The sequence below is a fragment of the Cyprinodon tularosa genome, unplaced genomic scaffold, assembly GCF_016077235.1.
Source record: "Cyprinodon tularosa strain WSP-4 unplaced genomic scaffold, ASM1607723v1 ctg851, whole genome shotgun sequence".
Classification (NCBI taxonomy): Eukaryota; Metazoa; Chordata; class Actinopteri; order Cyprinodontiformes; family Cyprinodontidae; genus Cyprinodon; species Cyprinodon tularosa.
In genome coordinates this window covers 1-9,344 of record NW_024039620.1, presented here as the reverse complement: position 1 = coordinate 9,344, position 9,344 = coordinate 1, and the positions used below count along the sequence as shown (strand labels likewise).

General features: G+C 37.5%; 1 long non-coding RNA gene across 1 annotated transcript; it reads left to right on the top strand.

The window, feature by feature from the left end:
• Positions 1 to 2,924: 2,924 nt before the first annotated feature.
• LOC119775128 lies at positions 2,925 to 4,416 on the top strand. The gene is made up of 2 exons (XR_005279611.1): positions 2,925 to 3,386; positions 4,118 to 4,416. It is a non-coding gene; the product is annotated as an uncharacterized LOC119775128 (long non-coding RNA).
• The last annotated feature ends 4,928 nt before the right edge of the window (positions 4,417 to 9,344 follow it).

Sequence of the window (9,344 nt, the reverse complement as noted above, 5' to 3'; positions counted from 1 at the left end):
CTATAAGGCTGTAGCCCATATTCTCTGAATGTACTAAGGGTTCGAAGCTACTGCGCTGTTCTGTGGATGTGAATTCAAAAGTTGTCCATGTTACTGTAAATGGGTCCAACCTATTGCTAAACTGTTGCTACTGAGAAGCTACCAACATGCAGCTCAACTCAGGCACCAATGACATCTCCAGGTAAGGTAAAAAAAAAAAAAGTAAAAATAACCTACAGTACTAGAACAAGCAGAATAGTTCTGCAGTTCTGTGGTTTGGCCACAGGTGTCAGTATCATTAGAAAACTGTAATGTCTCTTTAATATAGAAATAATTAAAGAAGAATAATTGGAAGGGAGTGGCGGCCTAGTGGTAAGAGGATAGAGCTTGGTATCCTGAGGTTCTGAGTTTGAGCCCCACTCCCACAGACTGCCACTCTGGGTCTCAGAGCAAAATACTCCCCACACCTCTCCCCGGGCGCCCCACGATGGCAGCCCACTACTCCTCAAGGGGATGGGTTAAATGCAGAGGTAAATTTCTCAATAAAGACTAATAAAGTTCAATAATGATTGCTATTATTTTATGATTGACCCAACATTAAATTCAATCAGTCTGCGCCCTTAGTTTTCCTGCCTTCATACTGCCTCAGCTGCTCCTCATTTAATAAGATTGTCTCTTCTGGGTTGTTTGCCACTTTTTTCTCCCTTCTCTGTATTTAAGCTTAAGCTTAAATGTATATGCCAAAGCTATGCTCTGTATTTGGGTGCTTACTTAATTAAACCACGACACACATGCATGGGGAGACAATGCAAACTCCATGCAGAAAAGCCCCCAGGTGGGGTTTTGAGCCTCGAATGTTTTTATGGTGCAATACCTAAGATTCAAATCCAGTTCGTCATATCATGCTTACTTGGAAAAAGATGATTGAATTGAATCAATTAATTTGTGTCCGCCTCTCCTTCTGCTTGCATTAAGATACAATAAGCAGGAGTTACTCTGTTTTATGAAAAAAAAAACAACACAACACATTAATGATAATAAAATGACTCTAACAGAACTAGAAACAGACCACCTGTAGCAACCAGGGATGAGGGAACAGAAGGGAGAAACAAAGCATAAATGATTTGCTAGGAATCTATGGGATAAGTGAAACAGTACACAGAGTTAAATTCCCAGCAATAGCTTTTCTAATGATCGTGTCCAGGAAAGATATTTGGCTAAACACAGAAATACTGAGCCAGAAGAACTTTCCATGGAAAATAAAAAAACAAAGAGTACAGAAAGTATCCACAAAGTACCCACAGAGTTTCCAACTTAAGAAAACTGGCCTGATTATGCTTTAGAAGTAACCAGAGTTAATGATAAAGACCTGCCGTGCCGCTGTTTAATCACAGATTCAGACTCAACAAAAGCTTTAAACGTGTTTATATGAGTAATGTCAATGTAAATATCACACAGCAAAGCTACATGATGTCATATCTGATACGCTAACCCACACATGGCATAATACTTTTTAAAATTTTTCAACGTATAAAGAAATTGGTTACCTAAGGTAAACTAGTTTATGTTGTAGGAACTGAAAATGTTTAACTTTGAACTATGAAGCCATTTTAACGCTAACAGCTGATCAGGGCCAAGGTGGATTCAAGGAGCAATGATCAAAATAAAATAAATATAAACTAAAAAAATAAACTAAAGCTGCTACACCAGACTAAACAAAGATAAAACTGGTTTAATTATATTAAACTTTTACAAAATTGTTATTATATTATGTTATGATGCTCTAATACATATATTTTGTATAATTCTGTTGTGTCTGTCAAGCTGTATTAATACAATATCCAGCCTCTGATCATCTGAGTTGTTAAGTCAGATAAGTCAGTTAAGTCGTTTTAGATTTAATTATAATTTTGCGTGTGTGAATATTGCTATCTATCCTTAAAATAATGTGGATTTACTGTTTGACAATGAGGCTCCAAGATGGATGCAGAGGATTTAGGGTTGATCAAAACTGGCCTTGCTTTTTCCCTAGAATTTGCACCTTTTCCCTGTAGGTTTTCTCTCAGTACTCCTGATATTTTCCCACAGGTTCCAAGATGAGGGTCTCAAAGTTCACCCTTAGGTGTGAGTTAATGTGTGTTTATGGTTTTGTTGTTTCTCTGTGTTGCTCTCTGATGGATTGGTGACCTGTCCAGGTTGTTACACACCAGCCACCGCTTTTAAAATAAACAAGTATAGATAGTGGATGTATGTCATTGATGATCTGGGATTGAAAAAAAGTAACTGCTTCCTAAGCAACAGACACTTTTTAAGAGTGGAAAATATAAATGTAACTGTCACAGACAAAAGGAGCCTAAAAATACCTACAGTACTGTAGATTCAGCTGCTTGATGAGTTTAAATTGGTGCAAATATTAGTGTTTTTGAATAGAATAGAATAGAATAGAATAAAATAGAAAATCCCTTAATGGGAAAATCCCACAATGGGGACATTCTGGTGTTTACAGCAACAATATAGAACATACTGTATATTACAGAAAAAATGGTCACACAAATGTGGATCTTTGAAAAATGTATAAGAATAACATATTTGGTGAAGAGTTAAAAGATAAACAATACAATACTTTACTATAAAGTGTTTTAGCAATATAAAACTGTGCACTTGGGGAATAAAATAACCAATATATACGGCTATGGACTTTTTTACAGTGATGGATATTTGAAAATAGCAGCAACATCAGAGATGTGCAAAAGGACAGCAGCACAGCAGTTTTCCACTTAAATGTGTTTTTCTTGAGTAGCAGTGGAAATGTAACGGCTGAAAGAACTAGAAAATTTCTAAAGAAATTTTGAGGGGGGCCACCTACTGCCCGTCTGGGTAACTGGGCCAATACGGCCCTGGCAAGTGACATTGGGGTGATTCTCACGAACCCAACCTATTGAATGTCTTAGAAAATTTTAGGGTCATACTCATAAAAAAATTAAAATAATCCACTTTTATTTGGACAATCATTATTTCTAATATTTGGGACAGATCATTGTTGGCTACCAAAATAAATTTTTTAATGTTTTTTAACTGTTTTTGAAGTCACAAATTCATTACCGTAATGTGTCCTAAGGGGAAAAAAATTATTTCGCCTCAATTTATTATTATGAATAATCAAGCAGGTTTATAAAAAAATATTATGAATTTGTTTAAATATACATAAATTAATAAAATATGATAATATATAATAATTTCCTGTTAAGTAATTCAGAATATTGTAATAAAAGTGAGTGTCCGGAGGTTCAACTCTCATTACCGTTGCACCGTGTTCAAAGTCCTGTAATATTCACAGCACTTTTTTAAATAAAGTTTTTCTGACCCATGATGCACCACAAAGAAGAGAAGACAAAGATGGCTACAAGGTAAGATTGTTTGACATCTTTAGATCATGACAACTGTTAAGTTTCTCCTTCCATATGCCTATTTTTACACTACAGGTTATCATTACCGTAATGTAGAATACCTCATGTTCTTAAAAAGTTGTTAATAAGATGATTTCTTGTACAGAAGAAGTTAGAGAGTTCACACTGTTTGTGAGAAAAGTTTAACTGAGTCATCACGACATGCTAGAATTTTAAGCTAGCACATGTGGATGTCATTCATTACCGTAATGCATAACTTTCATTACCGCGTAATCTGAGGCCTGTTGCGGTAATGAGAAACAAGATTACGGTGATGAACAGTGTCATTTTGCAATAATAAATAGATAAATGTATAGGTTATTTAAACTGTAATGTTGTTTATTATACTTTCAATTTTTTAGGCTAAATTTCTAAGCTAATTTATGCTAATTGATATCACCTAATTTGAAGGGCAAAAGGAAGTGAACAGAAGAGGGCGGCATCAAGAGCTAGGGTGGAAAAACATAGGCAGAAGATTTATAACAATCCAGACCTTCTAGAGGAGTATAGAAGAAAGGAAAGGGAAAGGTAGTGTCTCTCTTTCTCCCTCTCTTCCCCTTTCCCGCTCTTTTTCCCTCTTTCTCGTCTCTCCTTCTATTCTGTTTTTTCACGCTCACACTGTACAAATACAGTACAGACTTTGCTAAATTTGCTGTCTCACAAATGTTCCTATTGATATCTTATTTTAACAGGTATCAGAAGCGCAAGGAAAAAGGGTTGTTAAAGGCAGCTGCAGATCTGACACCCAGGCAGCTGCAGAAACAGCGAAAAAAATGGAGGGAAAATTCTAATCGATATAATAAAAAGAAGCAAACAGTTAAACACATACTAAATGAAACCCCTCCCTCAGATGACAGTGTGAATCAAATCAACCCTCAGCCTCAACCACAACTTTGTAAAAGATTAATCCAACCAAAGACCGTGAACTCTAATCCATCTGCAACATCAACTCCAAAGCGGAAAAAAAAAACAGCCAAATTAAGAGAAAAACTGAGGAAGGCACAACAAATTCTTAGTAACAAGAAAAAGGAACTAGATTGCCTGAAAAAAAAAATTAAACGAATGGAGGAAAACAGGTCCACAGTTCTTCTTGCAAGTCGAGCCAAACAGAGGAGAGAGAACCGCAAGAAGCAGGGTGAGAGAAACCAAAGAAGAAGGATGAGTGACAATGTCAGACTGTTCCTGAACAGAGACGATGTGTCCACATTAATAAATGGTAAACTTGGGGAAGTCAGGAAGGGTGGACAAATTTATAGGAAGAGGTTCCTCTCAGACACCATGGAAAATCTCCACAAGAGATTTCTTAAAGAGAACCCAGGCCTCAATGTGTCCCGCTCCCAGTTTTTTAAGCTGAGGCCCTTCTGGATAGTGAGACCAAAGATCACTGATAGGGAAACATGTGCCTGCAAAATACATGAGAATTTTTCAAATAAAATTTAAAAAATGCACCATCTCGGATTGATACATACAGTATCTATTACTGATGTAGTGGCTTCATCTGTCTGTGATTCGGAAAACATTGATTGCATGTATGGTAGATGTGAAGCCTGCAAAGATATTACTTTCCCTGTCAACATGGATCCAACTACAAAAAACAACATTATATCTTGGACTGAGTGGACAACAAGGTCAACACCAATAAAAAAGAAACTGCAAAATGGCACTACCATGGAGATTGACATGAAAACCACCACCCTGGAGAAAAAAGTGGCCACTATTGAAAAACTTGTAGAGCTAACCAAGTCAGAACTGCCCCGGATATCTACTCATTTGTATAACATTTGGCACCAGTTCACTCATCTTAAGCAATTGAAAGAAAAATTGACCCAGCATGATGTTGTAGTCCATGTTGATTACAGTGAAAACTACACCTGCAAATGGAGCAAGGAAATAAAAGACGCTCACTTTGGTGGATCCCACCAGCAAGTCACACTCCATACAGGGGTGTTATACTACACTGGTGGTCAGGCTGAGTCCTTTGCTACTGTGTCTGCCAGTTTACAGCACGATGCTGTTGCTACATGGGCACATTTGCAACCAGTTTTAGGATACATAACATCTAACTACCCCCTGGCAAAAAATATCCACTTCCTGTCCGATGGACCAACATCTCAATATCGGAATAAGGTAGCATTCTACCTTGCGTCCACAGTGCCTTTTATGAAAGGGTTTAAGACTGTGACGTGGAACTTCACTGAGGCCTCTCATGGGAAGGGAGCTCCTGATGGAGTAGGAGGTGCTCTTAAAAACCTTGCAGATCGTGTGGTGGCCTATGGCACAGACATCCCAAATGCTTCTGCTCTACTAGAGAATCTGGCAAAGCACTCATCTGTTAGGCTTTTTGAAGTAACAGAGGATAATATTGCTGCATGTGGGGAACTCGTTCCTCCATTCCTGAAATCAGTCCCAGGAACTATGAAAATACACCAGGTGAGCACCCATATGTGCAACTAAACAAATGCACACTCATTTTTATTTTGCTTGGCTTTTTTTTTTTTTTAGCTTGGTTTCAATTTTTTCTCTATTTTTTGTTGTAAGTTTGCATTTCAAAGAAAATCTTTCTTTTTATAGATCTGACCTTTTCATGGTTTTGCAGATAAAACTAAACATAATGTCTCCACAGGTTGTTGCTACTGAACCAGGAAATATTAGATTTCGAGAAGTTTCGTGCTTCTGTAGTCACTCTTGTGACTGCTTCTCTCCAAAGGAGTTTGTTTTCACGCAAAGGGAATCTGAAGAGACCATCAAAGTAGGAACATGGGTCCTTGTGGACTATGACGGAGACCTCTATCCTGGCACAGTAACACAGGTAGGTTTAAGACTGAGTGGAGAATGGGAAGTCAGGTGTGCAAGTATTGGATTCAGATTGTCAACATGTAATATCAGGGTAATGATTATGTAATAATCAAATTGTCTTTGAAAAACACAGTTGATAAAATTTTTTTGCTTCATTAATCCAGATTGCCAGTGGTCAGTATGAGGTTGATACAATGAGCTGTGCTGGAGACAATCGCTTCTACATACCATCAATAAGGTTTGCTGGTGAGAAGGTATGGTATTATTTGGATGACATCAAAGAAATTATTCCTGAACCACTGCCTACCTCTTCATCCGCAAGACACTTCTGTGTGGTGTCAGAAATCTGAGCCAAGTACAAAAAGAAAGTCCAATGAATTATTAAAATTAATGAATATTTTGTTTTTTTATGTAGCCTATGTATATTAAATCTAAGTGTCTAAGTGGCAGTCAAGACTTTCATTAACTATGACGCCTGGTAAATCAGGCCAGACCTAGAAGGAAAAAAAGAGTCACAAAAAAGGTCACAAATCATCTAGGAACAAAAAAAATCCATCACCACATCTTTTTATGTCTCCCTTTATCAGTAGTTCAGGGTCATTTTCTGAATTTGATTTGATATCAATTGAGTCTTACCTTTCCCCACACAATTTCGTTGCTCAGATTACTGGGCCATTTGATGAAGACATCAGCTGCTTTTCCTCTGCTGAAAACAGGGTAAACTGTTTCATTGCCTGAAATGGCTGGGAAAAATATGGGACTATTTTTCTGTTCAGTTTGTGTGTCAACTTAATAAACTTAACATTTTAAAAATATATGTTTTACTAGGGTATTTTATTGTTTGGGTTGTTAAATATTAATGTAGTTATGAAGGGTTCACTACCGAAACATTGTTTTTCATTACCGACATGTGTTTTTTCATTACCGCTATGTTAACTGTTTGAGGATTTATTTAGATTAGTTATGTGAATTACTTTTATATTCATCCCTTGATGAAATGTGCCAGACCCTTTTTATGTTATGGTTATATTGTTTGTTCAATGTAATGATTTGATAAAAAAGGACAATCAAAATTTACTTTGAAATTTGTATCACTGTTACGGTGATGAAATGATTTTTTGAATTAAAATATAACATTTTGTAAAAAAAATGCCTATTTTTGCTTATTTCTGTCTCTCTGTGCACGCTGAAGTCCTTGGTGTCCAAAAAATGTGAAAAAAATGGTTTTGTGGTTTTAAATTTCTTCATGAAAATTGTGTTACGGTAATGAATTTATTTGGTCAAAGTTAGAATAAAATGTTTAAAATTACCTAGAAAATGTGCATATAGATTATAATTTTACAGTGAAAACTGAAATTACGATCTGTTTTATAAAGAGTGAGTTTTTTTTTTGTGTATATAATGTTTTTAAAATTTTGCTACAAGTTGGACCATGTTCGTGAGAATCACCCATTGGGGCTCCCCAGACCAACTGCTTACGCCTTTGAGGGCTGCTGAGGGAAGGAAAGAGGGCTAGGTCATGGGCAAAGAGAGCTGTGTGCCACTTGTGCTGAAATCTGGGAAATAGACGTGCACAGCATATGATGCACAAGGGTAATATGGGTTGTCCATATTGAACCGCAGTGGGTAAAGCGCAGTTGGCGGGCTCTGCCCGCCTGCTAGGAGCCCTTGCAGCGATGAAAAAAATCACCAATGGCGGGCTCCGGCCGCCTGCTAAGAGCCATTGCAGTGATGAAATCACCATTGGCGGGCTTCGCCCGCCTTTTAAGAGCCATTGCAGTGATGAAATCACCAATGGCGGGCTCCGCCCGCATGCTCAGAGCCATTGCAATGATGAAATTACAAATGGCTATGAGCAATATGCCAGAATGTATGAGTGTGTATAAGGAAGAGGCTTTTATTCTGTAGAGTCCCTGTAGTGTTATTTGGAAAGTCTATCATGGATGTGCATCAAAAGATGGGTCATGCCCAGCAGTGATGTAGAATCCATTTCCAAATGTTAAATCACTGGTTTTCCATGTTATTAGGTGAATAGCTGCTGTATTACAGAGTAAATGGGAGACTTTTATTGTGAAATTTGCTCTGGGGTGTGTTTTGAAAAGGTCACTAGAGTCTAATAAAAACAACCTGGAAGAGTTTGGGTCATAATGTTGAGCCATTTGCATCAATTATTGCATTAGTATAATCTAGAGGCTTTTATTTTGTAGGGTCCCTGGAGTCTTATTTTGAAAGTCCAACAGAGTTGTGTTTAGAGAAAATGTTCAGACCCAGCAATGATAGTTGATGACTTTCCAATCGTTAAATCACTCTTTTTTCCATGTTATTAGGGCAGTAGATGAAGATGAAATGGGAGGCTTTTATTTTGAAATTTGCCATAGGGTGTGTTTTAAACAGTCTCCTAGAGTCTATTCTCTAAAATGGGGTTGAGTTTGGGTCATAATGTTGAGCCATATAGGGCAATAAATATATGTAAAAAATATAGAGGCTTTTATTTTGTAGGGTCCCTGGAGTCTTATTTTGAAAGTCTATCAGTGTTGAGTGGCAAGGGAAGTGTCATGGACAGCAGTCATATAGTATCCATTTCCCAATGTTAAATCAGTGCTTTCACCCTCCATTAGATTAATATGTGCTGTTTAAAACAGCAGAGGTAAAATCTGTTTGAAGCACGGTTACCTTGACAACGCTTAACGAGCCTGTCTGTGACAGAGAGAAAAGCGCAGCACTATGGTTCCTTAGCTCTCAGGCTTTTTTGAATGGGAGCAACAGCTCCGAACAAACGACTGCTTAGCAAAAATCGTATGAGTTATTCAAAAAATTTCTTCACCGTGAGCATCAGCAATCCTTCGACTCCAACTATGCCACTTTGGTGTATGTGTGTCATTCAGAACAATATTTATGACGAGTTAAATACACATAATGTCATTCGTTTTCTCCCCACTGCTGCTCCAAAACCAATGGAAAAATGCTCTGATTGTCATCGACTTTAGGTCGGTCTGGAGGGTTTTTAAGGAAAGTATTATTCCTACCGTAATTCCGAAGACATTGTGTGGGTCCAGAGATTTCAGTCTACAAACGGACCAAAAATGGTGACTGTAGCTCCAATATGTGGCGTAGGAAGAACAA